This window comes from Amphiura filiformis, chromosome 9, assembly GCF_039555335.1.
Source record: "Amphiura filiformis chromosome 9, Afil_fr2py, whole genome shotgun sequence".
Taxonomy (NCBI): Eukaryota; Metazoa; Echinodermata; class Ophiuroidea; order Amphilepidida; family Amphiuridae; genus Amphiura; species Amphiura filiformis.
In genome coordinates this window covers 59730823-59744005 of record NC_092636.1, presented here as the reverse complement: position 1 = coordinate 59744005, position 13183 = coordinate 59730823, and the positions used below count along the sequence as shown (strand labels likewise).

Below are 13183 nucleotides of genomic sequence, written 5' to 3'. Positions count from 1 at the left end.
GTGAACTCAATCGTGAACTATTTTTTGGGACGCGGAATTGTGCAGTACCGCGTGCGGTACTGCACACTTCCGTTTACAGTCCCGCATGCGGAACTGCACATCCCGACCTGCATTCCCGCATGCGGGAATGCAGGTCGGGATGTGCAGTACCGCATGCGGGACTGTAAAATTTTTGGTGCATTTCCGCTAGGGGATGTGCAATATTTTTGGTGTTTTTTCCGCATGGGGATGTGCAATATTTTCGGTGTATTTCCGCGTGGGGAACTGCAATATTTTTGGTGCATTTCCGCTAGGGGATGTGCAATATTTTGGTGTTTTTCCGCATGGGGATGTGCAATATTTTGGTGTATTTCCGCCAGGGGATGTGCAATATTTTTGGTGTTTTTCCGCATGGGGATGTGCAATATTTTCGGTGCATTTCCGTTAGGGGATGTGCAATATTTTTGGTGCATTTCCGTTAGGGGAACTGCAACATTTTTGGTGTTTTTCCGCATGGGGATGTGCAATATTTTTGGTGCATTTCCGGCAGGGGATGTGCAATATTTTTGGTGTTTTTTCCGCATGGGGATGTGCAATATTTTTGGTGTATTTCAGCGTGGGGAACTGCAATATTTTTGGTGCATTTCCGGCAGGGGATGTGCAATATTTTTGGTGTTTTTCCGCATGGGGATGTGCAATATTTTTGGTGTATTTCCGCGTGGGGAACTGCAATATTTTTGGTGCATTTCCGCTAGGGGATTTGCAATATTTTTGGTGTTTTTCCGCATGGGGATGTGCAATATTTAAATTATATTAAATTACTGTCCTCCGTAAATTGATTGATAATCGATCCACTTGAGAAATTCTCCGTTGGAACTTTAATAGAAAGTGGTCACAATGTCAAGTTGAATATATAATAGTCATCATTAAAGAGGCGTGTGAAATTGATTTTAATAAAATTAATTTTATACAATAACTATTAGCTAGGTTTCTATACTATGCCGACCTTTCGGACACGACTTAATTTCCAAGACTCTCTTTTAAATACAAAAATGCGACATTAATTACATGCGACGATCATTGATTGTCTAAAACTAATTACTAAAAAAGTAAAAAACACCTAAGAGCCTGACGTATTTTTCACCACGAATGTAGGCCTACTAAATTTTGTCATACCTATTTTGTTAGCATGTCCGCATGCGGAACTGCAAAATATTTGGTGCAGTTCCGAATGCGGTATTTTCGCATGCCCGCGTGCGGAACTGTCAAATATTTGGTGTAGTTCCGCATGCATTTAATGTGAATGTCCGCGTGCGGTAATGTAATATATTTGGTGCAGGTCCGCATGCGGGATGTACGGTACATGTTTTTTCGCATGTCCGCATGATGAGGGAATGCAAGACGAGATGCACAGTTCCGGATACGTAGGCCTACAGTATGTTGTACATGTTTTATTTATTGACATTTTTAAAGAAGAAAGTCTTGTTCTAAATTTCTGCATATAGTTTCATTGTTGTAATTAAAAATAAAGTCTTCTCCAAAGATCGGCAGAGTCTGGCCTAAAATATGTACACAATTTTATATTAAAATCATTTTCACACGCCTCTTATGATGATTAGTGACTATTATAAATCTACTTGATATTGTTCTATTATAAGAACCCATCGGACATTCCTCAAGTGGATCAATCATCAATTCACACTGATCTCAAACGATGCATGCGCATCAATAGCAGCGGCAAGATCAGAAAACAACTTTTAATTTTTATCACAGCATGACCAAGTCAGTATTGGGCACACAGGTATGTCCCGGGGGGGGGGGGGGGGGACACTTCAAAATGAAATGGATATTGGTGTAGGGCTGACACTTTCGCACTAAGGGGCATCCGGTGAGAGCAAAATGTAAAAAAATATGGGGTCATTGGGTGATACGTGAGAGCATGATTTTTGGCATTCGGTGAGAGCAAAATGTAAAAAATATGGGGTCATTGGGTGAACATGACCTTTTTATAAAATGGAATCTTCATCCGGTGAGAGCAAAATGTAAAAAATATGGGGTCATTGGGTGATACGTGAGAGCATGATTTTTGGCATTCGGTGAGAGCAAAATGTAAAAAATATGGGGTCATTGGGTGAACATGACCTTTTTATAAAATGGAATCTTTGGGTGAGAGCCAAAACAGCGCCTTAAAAACCTCGAAAATCGAATTTCGAGTTCTAAATGCCGGGTCTAAATGGCTTCAAATTTCATTGTTTTGGTTTTTTTCAAAATAAGTAACAAAATCAGTGATAAATGAAAGTTGCTGTTCAAATTGAACTTGTAAGGGTCTTTGGGTGACAGATCAAATGGAAAAATAGGGGTCTTCGGGTGACAGAGCATGTGTTCGTAAAAAATATGGGGTCTTTGGGTGACAGCGACGCAGAAAAAGGGGGGTCTTAACAGCCCTACATACGCGTCACCTCCAAAGTGGGAGTGCCCCCCCCCCCGGGAGGTCTGTCTGGTCTACCTGAAGAATTTTTAAGATTAAAAAAAACCCTTTTAATTTTTTTTTTTTTGTGTGTGCATAAAATGTATACAATATACGAGCGGTCATATTATTATAATCAAGACAATATGGAGGCACGCGGAATATTTGGCACAATTACGCATTGGTTATACTAGTGAAAATTTATTTTCGCATGCCCTTGGCCGCATGCGGAACTACAAAATATTTGGTGCAGTTCCGCATGCGGTAACAGCCGCTTTTAATATACATTTCATCATGCTAAATACAATTATTAGTTGATTATATAATAGTATATACATTTCATCATGCTAAATTAAATTATTATCCTAAATTGATAATCGATCCACTTGAGAAATTCCCCGTTGGAACTTTAATAGAAAGTGGTCACAACGTCAAGTTGAATATTTAATAGTCATCATTAAAGAGGCGTGTGAAATTGATTTTAATAAAAATTAATTTCATACAATAACTATTAGCTAGGTTTCTATACTATGCCGTGACCTTTCGGACAAGACTTTTCAAAACTCTCTTTTAAATACAAATAATGAAACGGAAAGTAAAACGATAGTGGGCCTAGGCCTAATATTGAATTAATATTCATATCTACATGCGAATATGCGCGGGATACATGCGACGATCATTGATTGTCTAAAATTCCATGATCTTGATCCTATTTTTATCGATATACATCGATCACTTATCGGATTAAGTATTGGACACAATAGATGAAGTATTTGATTGACAAGGTTGGGCAGCTTCTAACATGAATAAAATGCACACAATGTCAAGTTTATTACAATGTCACTAAATAGATTCATCACAATAGCCACTTATCATTAAGCGACGTGCGATAATATTTTTAATAATTATAATAAAATACTATAGACGTTAAAGTTTATAACACTTTCTTTTAATTACAGCAAATGAAGCAAAACTCACAATAGGCTAATAGTCAAAGTAAAACGATAGTAATATTAAAGACATTTATATATGCATGTGATAATATTTTCTACGCCGCAGGGCCTACAAATAAAAAACAAAACAAATAAAACCAAAAACAATTCGAACAAAAGCCGTTCATTTACTTCATTATGCGGAACTACACCAAAAATGTTGCAGTACCCCATGCGGAAAGACACCAAAAATATTGCAGTTCCCCATGCGGAAAAAAACCCAAAAATATTGCACATACCCTAACGGAAATGCCCCAAAAATATTGCACATCCCCTAACGGAAATGCACCAAAAATATTGCAGTTCCCCATGCGGAAAAAATCCAAAAATATTGCACATAGGCCTACCCTAACGGAAATGCACCAAAATATTGCACATCCCCATGCGGATAAACACCAAAAATATTGCACATCCCCTAACGGAAATGCACCAAAATATTGCACATCCCCATGCGGATAAACACCAAAAATATTGCACATCCCCAAAAATATTGCAGTTCCCCATGCGGGACTGCACATCCCGACCTGCATCACCGCATGCGGTACTGCACATCCCGACCTGCATCACCGCATGCGGGAATGCACGTCGGGATGTGCAGTCCCGCATGCGGAAGTGCGTGACGGAAGGTGCAGTTCCGCATGCGGGACTGTGAGCGGAAGTGTGCAGTACCGCACGCGGTACTGCACAGATAGCAGTCGCTTTCAATACCTGCTATTTGTCTATTTGACAGGACGTCATACGCAAGTAGTCTTTTCAATTCGGTCTTGAATTATAGTGATGTGCGCCCGTTAGGACGTATCATTTGATTTTAGGGGGACATTGGAGTCCCGCTGATTTTTCGCCGCCGAATTTTTTTTTTCCATTTTTTATGTATACCTTTATCCAGAGTGATATTTTTATTCATGTAGTGGGCATTTTTTCCCGTCTTAATAGTGCAGTGAGCGATGTTTGGGTGGTTTTTGGTTTTTGTTCTTAAAAATACTGCCAAGAATCCCCCCCCCCTAGAAATCAAATGGTGCAGTCCTTTAGTATTTCGCAACACTGCCCACGTGGCGATCATGCAGCGCCTCGATGCGATCAACCCAGATCAACCGTTCGTTCGTTCATTTCTGCCTCGACACGACGCTGGATTGGTCGCAAGCACGAGTGGTCTGATACTTTTAGTATTCTGATATCGCACGTGGTCTGCAGTAACCGCCTTGCAGATCTGAAATCATGAATTTATTTACTGAATAGACAAGGTGTCAACATGGTCAGTATAATATATTTAAGCTGTATGCAATCCGGAGGATAACAATTTACATTTGATTTATAAATGGCTAAAATGTTATTCATTGAAATACAACAAGTTTACCGCCATCGGATCGGGGCACGGAATAAGAATTCCCAATTTCTTATTTCACGACCCAAGACATGACGACATGAATACTACACATAGCTCCACAAGACCACATGTACATGTAGAGCAAAAGTGAACATTGATTTGTTGGGAGTGGCCGTTCTTTTCCTTGCTCACAGGCCAGCATACTATCCCTGCATGTATTTAGCTGGACCATCAATCATAATTCATAACCATATTATTATGATTGATATGTGTACCACACCCTGCTGAATGATATGATATGCACACATGAGCTCTGCGTTTTTGTGCACGAGTCTCATTCAGTCATTGTGATCTCAGTCTGTATAGTCTGGCTATTTTCGTGCCTCGAACTAAAGAATGTACATAACAAATGCTTTATATAAAATATGAATTAACAAATATATTAGCTCCCATAACTTAACAGTATTTTGTTACAAAGTATCATCACTCGGATTAAACACTGAACATGTACATGAACCTCCCATTGGCATTGTCGTTTCATGGTTAACTTAAATTAGTACGATCATGATTTAATGACGATCATGCGATAGTCAAACTATTACTTAATGCTGAATGAATAAATTAACGTGCTAGGGACACTCGAAATATCATCTACTTTGCATTACGGTAGGGACAGGCATAAAAATTTCAAATTAATTCTATTAACATGAATTGTTGTTTATTGGAAGAGAGAACTTCTCAGAAACAATTTGACACCAAAACCAATCTTCTACTGTATTGCTAAGTGAAGTTATGATGAAATTACTGTCGGAACATTGGGCCATTTTCTCTGATAAGACTTACCATAGGAGTGCATGGGGGACTTGATAATTTTTGTGCCCCCCTGTCAATTTTTTTGTTTTCACTGTAATTTAATCTAATTTTTGTTGAATATTATGTATGTTATCATTTTCAACACATCTGTGAAATTTTGTATGAAAATTCAAATTTTAAGGTGGTAAAAAAGTGATTTTTGTGCTAATTTTGGTCAAATTTTTCGGCCATTTTGGGCCCATTTTAGGCAAAAACAATGATTTTCCCCAAGCGATAACAAAAAAGTGCTTTCTCCCAGCAAATAAGTAAACTGGAATTGTTATGTGAAAAGGATGAAAGTTTTTGTCAAACCATGTTTCCCTTTTGTCAGAAGATGAATTTTGGGTCAAAATAGATTTTTTTCCCAAAATGCCCTTCTTGACCCCTTTTTGACCAAAACGGTGATTTTCACCAAGGCATATCTCACAGAAAAAAATATTCAAAAGTGAAGTCAATGTTGCATTCTGCTTCCTAAAGCATTGAATCTGTTGTCAATGCAAACTAGAGCATCTGAAACAGATTAATTTTGGTTTTATTCATCATTTTCTCCAAAAATGGTGTTTTCAGTGGCACAAAATGGCACAGATTTACATAGGGCTTTATTATCAAGTAAAATAAATAGCGCCCTCACTCAGATGTGCCTGTCCCTAATTACGGGGATTACGTGACACAGTCATGACAGTCAGACAAATGTCAGAGGCTCAGACCCCCTTTTTCCAGATCTTTTCATTCAGGGGGCCATTCCATGATTCGTGCATTCAAGTTTCACGGTGTACACTGTACATACGTTAATACCAGAGATGAAAATCAAAACATAGGCCTACCCTAAAAATACACCCTTATGTTCCCGAAATAGAAATTTAGTGCGATTTTGCAACAAATTTTGCCCCATAAAACAGAATTGTACCTGAAACAAAAGATATTAAAGCCTACTATTGCTCGCAAGCTGCTTAAATATCTGAAACTTGAAAGGGACATCCTTGCTGGTGTTTGATCAAATAAACCATAATAAATGCACTACATGTAGAAGTTTGAAAACAACACTGCATTTTTGACCCCATAACAGGATTTGTGCGATTCCCGTTCATTCTTTGAACAGGACCCTTAAGGCCAAATCAAATAAAAAACATGTTTCACGTCCAAAAAAAAAAAAAAAAGGAGGAAGAGGGGGCTTTTTATTTTTTATCGCAAAATCGGTGTAAATGCCCATAATTAGAGCTATTTTAGTTTTAGCGTATACAATAATGCCTGGAAAGAGGAGGCCTCTTTTTATTTGTTGTTCTGAGAGATATAGGCCCCCTCTAACTATCACAAATTATAAGAGTTTCTTGTATATTAGCAAGGCTATAGAAAGCACCTCTACTTCCTAGACATATTTTTTGAAAAGTTATAACTGAATTTCAAAAAATAAAATTAAAGTTGAAGAAACCTCAAAAAAGGAAGCGGGAGGGGACGTGAAACATGTTTTATTTTTTATTTGGCCTAATGTGTTTCTGGTCACGCATGCATGTGTACTGTACACTATGAAACTTAAGTGCCCCTGGCACCCCCCACCAACTGGCTCGATACACCCAAAGTGCCTGGAACCTGTTGGTTAAATTTTCCTCCAAATATTAAATTGAAATATTAATGCTGAAGTTGGCTTACCCCCCCCCCCCCTGTCTATTTTGTCCACCGTACCCAGGGAACCCAGGAAACATTGCAGTACTGGGGCTGGGGCGCCAATAAATGTTTGCACAATTGCATCAAACTGGGCCAATCTGGTGCTAAGCCCAAGGCTTGCTGGACAATATTATATTTTCTTGGCTGAACAATGCCGGGCAAGGCCGTATAAAATTGTTTTGGTTCTCGTCCCCTCCCTCAATTTCTTGGATTAGTCGGATTTTATTTATTTTTTAATGATTTAACAAAAATATTTAGGCTGCCTTTGGAATCCTTTGGGAAAACTTTATACATATAAGGCTAATGAAAGTTGACTCCCAGTTTCCCGTTACCCGACTCCGGTCAGAAAAAAATGCCGATCAAATATTTCATTATTTTCCATTATTTCATTATTTCTCATTTTTCAAGTTTTTAAGAAAAAAAGGATAGTTTTAATGTCATCTTTCACGTCCGCCACGTATTTTAAGCACTTTTACGCCGACCCTGACCGGCCCGAATAGTCTTTGCAAACGCTGGGTTAAACTACGTGGTAAAATGGCGATATCGTGAGGGCGCATTTACTGGAGACTAGCAATTCCCTGCATCTAAGTTTCTCCTACCACTAAATGGATAGACCGAACACAAAGAGAGGCAGCCAAGTTCGCGGGAACCAGCGTATGAACAAATATGAAAGCATTTCTACCGTGCACTATGTAGCGCGCTATAGACAACATCAAAATAAATAAAATAAATTAAATTTGAAGTCAAATTTATTCTGCTTTTCTTACAAATATATGTATTTAATAAAATAAACTTATAAATAAAATGATTTATTTGTCAATTTCTTGCATGGTTGTTTTATTATTAACAAGTGCACCCTGTGATGATTTTTACCAGCAACCTCCATGTGAACGTTCGAATTGTCAAATTTAGTTTATTTCTGCTTTCAATTTTGTTTATTTGTTCATTTTGACTGTGACAATTTACTTTCCCCTACTGGTGTTTTTGATAAATATGTTCATTTCTGTGAAGGTGGAGGAGGAGGGCAAGGTCCGACTGCTGTGGACAATTATTACAACCGACATTGGTCAATCATTTAATGTTTTATTTGCCGGACTGTCGCTGTCTGATCTCGAGATAGTGAGATGCAGTGTTTGGGGAAAGCAAGTTGTCACAGTCCTCCAGGTTCTCCAAAGACTATCATGGACTTCTGGTGCTTTCATATGTTGCACAACCTATAGGTTAATTTGAAGATTCCAAAGAAGATGTGCTTAATTAAAATTTGTTTTGAAGACTAAGTTGGTAAAATATTTGAGTGAAGCATGGTCATTTAATAGGCCTACTATACTTAATTATTTTATTTGGGCCTCAAAACATAGCATTCCGTAATTAACTTTGCACCGATAATGAAAGTTTGAAAATAATGAATAATGAAACAGTCACCTACCCAGTCATGAAAAACTATGTAACGGGAAACTGGGGATCAACTTTCATTAGCCTAATACGTTTATTTATAGAGAACATGGATCACTTCTACGACTTTTTGTGGTACTTAGTCACTTCCCAAGACTCTTTGTGCTACTACTAGGGGGTTTATCCATCAGAATCTTACAATTTAAAAAAAGTCCTCTTTCCTCGAGCACTGTTGGAAAAGACAGAAAACTACTAACAATGCTGTAAAGTTTAAATTGGAAATAAAAAAAATAAAATAAAAACTGACCTCCCCATCAATTCATGAAAATCCTCTGGACGAGAACCAAAATATTAATTTTATGCTGCGAGAGCGAGTCATGATTGGGCCAAGTCACCAGTTCAGTGTTGGTGCTTTGTATGGCCAGCCTGGGTGGGGCAGACCGAAAATTTCAACTAACATGTGCTGCCCACACTAGATTCTGTACATAATAGGTCTACCACACAACAATAATACTGTCAATTTAATTTGCCCCCAAAAGTGGTAAAGTAGGCAACCTTGGCAACAAAGGTTTCAAGGTCAATTTCAAAGAATGCACCCACAATCTCAATCCTACAATGCAGGCACTGCATAAAATGAGTCTGTAAGTGTTCAACAGAGCATGTACTGTTAGTGTTCGAGCTGTATATGAACTGTGGTATGCTGTAGATTATTATTTTATGTTCTTAGTCATTGACGGAAATTGTAACCTTGGACTCCTTTGTATGGCTATTAATGAAAGTGAATTCCCAGCTTCCCAATTTCCAACTCCGGTCCGGCGATATCGGATTAGTTTCAAATATTTCATTATTTGATATTTTGTCATGTTTTAGAGATTGATTCTCACAAGTGCCAAACGAGATTCTGACTTTGTGTTCTTATTTCTATTTTTTAGAGTATTGTATCAGACAAGACAACTTGCCACAAGGAGATGAAGAAACAACAGGACCTGGTGGGTAAGCCAACAATAACAATGAATGAAAAAAGTTCTTGGATTCAATTGAGTTTTCAATTGGCAAGTGCTTTTTAAAAAATAATATATGATACGGTAATTGATATATTTTTATGATGAGTTTATAACATGATCCATAGAGAAGAAGCTCTGTGATTAGTCACTTTACCTTGGAGATCTGAGAAATATATCATGTAGATCAACAAGTATTTTGGTAATGTTGCCATTACCCTAGCAAATATTATTGCATAAAAAAACCTTTTTATTTCCAGTTGAGTGCATTATTGTTATTGGGGAAGACCACGGTGACCACCAATGACAAGGAGACAAAGAAACGAGATGTTTCAAGAAATAGACCAGACAGGTAAGCCATTGTCTGTGGTATTAAATGTACAATAATAACCATCAAATGTACATGATATATTCTATGATGAGTTTATCACATGATCCATAGAGAAGAAGCTCTGTGATTGGTCACTTTACCTTGGAGATCTGAGAAATATATCATGTACTGTGTGCTCTCCATGTGAGGTTCACAAAGTTCTACACAATTATTTACAGAATCTGAAACTGACAATCCTGATTTTCATTCCTTCTTTTCTGATTTCATGCTCAAAAAAATATTTTTGGTGTCATGGGACTTCAGTACTTGGTAATGCAATAGTTCTGTTGCCTAAAAGTTATTGAATGAAATAACTCATCTGATTTAAAACATGCTGCATTTTTTACTATAACATTGTACACTGGCGCTTGTTTTCTGCATAAATTACATTTTTGGGGCTCAAAAGTTTAGTTGCTGGCTCTTTCAAACCTCTCAAAGTGACATGAGGAATACAATCCTACCAGTTGTGCACTGTCCGGAATCCAAGAGCAGACCAATATAGGTGAGAGATGGCTGCCAAATTTTGGTTGTCAGACAAGCAGTGCTTTTCTGCCATTCATTCATAGTTGACTTTTTTTTCTTTCTTGACAGAAATATCTTGCAAAGCAGCAATGCTTTACAGATGTGGCATAGCTGGTTTTGTCAAAACAAACCAATCCAGGAAGTGAACAATGACGGAGATACCTTGACAGTGACAACCTTGTCAGTTTTGGAAAAGACCACCTGAGGTATGCATATATCTTTGTAAGGCCCAAGAACTTGCTGGGAGAAGAGTAGCATTGGGCTAAATCTAGTTGAAGTCCATACACCCCATGTGGATGATGTGACATGAAGTTTACACTCCTGTGTGGAAGATAAAAGTCATGTCATCCATAGGGGTGTATGGATTATAACTGGAATAACCCAATGCAGATGAATGTGCACTTTTGATGCAATTGTATGGGAAATTAGTACCCGTATATCATGCTGAAAACATTTGTGTTATCCGAGCTTGTGACCATCAAAATTTAGGATGTTCAAATCAATCTTTGTTTTTAAAACAAAATTGTGCTGTGCACTCCATGGTTAAGTATTTATATTCAATACTAAGCTGGAAAGCAAAGAATCTTGCAACTTGCAGTGATGACACCATTCTTTCCCCATCTTATCGATATATGCTGATGTATTATGGCTGTGTAGCCATATTAGCCAATACAAATCTGAGCAAGTTTGGTCAATACATTGACATTAAACTTAAAAAGGTACCGGTAATAATAATTTGTAATCAAGAATTCTTTGTTTTTGTTCGCAGGAGAGGAACTGCCCGCACAACTTTGATATGCAATATCTATAAATATGAACAGGTAAGATTTCTTTGTCGGCATTTCGTTATCCTGCTACGATAATTGTCCATGTCATTTTTGGTCAGAGTACAAAATATGGTTTATATGTCCCTTGTGTTTTTTGCACAGCCGCCATCGGCGCTGTGCATTCTTTTTACCGTGTTCTTCTTTCTTCTTCTGTCAACATCATGTCAACATCATTCAATCAGCCATCGTAGCCACATGCTTTCAGGCATGATGACCATACTTGCTCAGTAGAACCGTTTGGTGGTGCCACAGATGTCACATGATCAACTTCCGGTCAAATGTCATCCACTTCAGGTCAATGGCCAAAACTTTGATTTTCACTAAAAATGCTACTCCTCCCACATATTACATAGCACCGTGACGTCACTTACACACAGTGTCCATTACAAGTGTATTATAGTGGAGAAAATAAACGGGTAAAGAAGTACTGAATGAAACTTGCAGTGATGACACCATTCTTTCCCCATCTTATCGATATATGCTGATGTATTATGGCTGTGTAGCCATATTAGCCAATACAAATCTGAGCAAGTTTTAGTCAATAATTTGGCAAAGTTCATACTATTGAACAATTGAATAAAACATGATTGTATGTTTTGATTGACAGGATAGACAATGCACCATCACCATAAAAGATACGATGCAGAATAAGGTAAGTGGTTCTTGTTTGTGACCTTTCCCCATAAGCTTTTTGGCCCATAAGCCTCTAACTAATCTTTTTAAGTAGCCTGTAAAGCAAGTATAATTATGAACCCAAATTAAATTATGCAATTATTAAGTACATTTGTGACATAATCTGGTCCATGGGGGCCAAAGGCGGCACATTTTAAACTGCGATAAAGGTAAAAGTATCGAGTAAAAAAACAATGAAATGCATAAGAAAGTAGACATCAAAAAACTATGAATTAAGAGCCAAGTATGCTAGACCTTTGGTGTTTTCAGTAAATGATAGCCTATTGTATGTATAATGTAATAATTACAGTAACTCAATTAATGTCTCCTTTGTCCCCATGGACCAGATTGTGTCACATTTAAATTGTTTGGCTAGCTCTAAACTTCAAAAGTACATGTAGGTAGATTTTTAACACAAGTCAACACATACATAAATGACAGCCAGTGAAAAAATTTCACCGACTATCCAGGATTTGAACCTGGGACCTTCGGATAGTCAGTGAAATTTTTTCACTGGCTGTCATTTATGTATGTGTTGACTTGTGTTAAAAACCTTAATTTACCACATAGATTAAACTTTATTTCTCCGTACATGTAGGTAGGTTGATGTTCTCAATATATTCCAACGATGGCATCCGAGGGAGCTCTCCTTCCCTTGGCTCTGTCAGTGTGGCGCACGGGAGCTGAGTCTTCTTGCAAGACCCTGATGTATGTTCCCATTCCATGACGTTGGAGAGTAATTTTGTCCCCGGGTTAAAACCTGGTGTGGACGAATTCTTGCATATTCCTGATCATTCTCAGAGTCACTATGTGGCCATTACTGAGGAGACAAACCATGCAAGGAACATATTCTTTTATGTGATGCAATCAAGCAAAATCTGTCAGAACTCGGAAATAGTAAATTTTCAGTTTCTTATAGGATAGTAACAAGCATTTACAAAGCTGCGTTTTGCAGAAAAACCCATTGAAATTGAACAACCAGTTCCAAAGATATGAGCAATTAAAGACTTTCCAAAACAAAAGGAAATATTTCCTTTGTCTGGCTAATGGCTATATCTCAAAATCAATATTTCCGAGTTCTGATCGATTTTGTTTGATCGCATCACATATTAGATCGGCTCGT

At 37.8% G+C, this 13183-nt stretch overlaps 1 long non-coding RNA gene and 1 other non-coding gene across 2 annotated transcripts in view; both read left to right on the top strand.

Moving 5' to 3' along the window:
* The first annotated feature begins 4550 nt into the window (after positions 1 to 4550).
* The window catches only part of LOC140161235 (uncharacterized), a 32417-nt gene continuing 23784 nt past the window's right edge, over positions 4551 to 13183 (top strand). Inside the window, exons 1-6 of the long non-coding RNA XR_011860081.1 lie at positions 4551 to 4690; positions 9601 to 9661; positions 9930 to 10021; positions 10631 to 10767; positions 11331 to 11382; positions 11996 to 12040. This is a non-coding gene — a long non-coding RNA (uncharacterized lncRNA). The remainder of the gene's footprint in view (positions 4691 to 9600; positions 9662 to 9929; positions 10022 to 10630; positions 10768 to 11330; positions 11383 to 11995; positions 12041 to 13183) is intronic.
* LOC140161436 (small nucleolar RNA SNORA73 family) lies at positions 12683 to 12910 on the top strand. The gene has a single exon (XR_011860126.1). It is a non-coding gene; the product is annotated as a small nucleolar RNA SNORA73 family (small nucleolar RNA).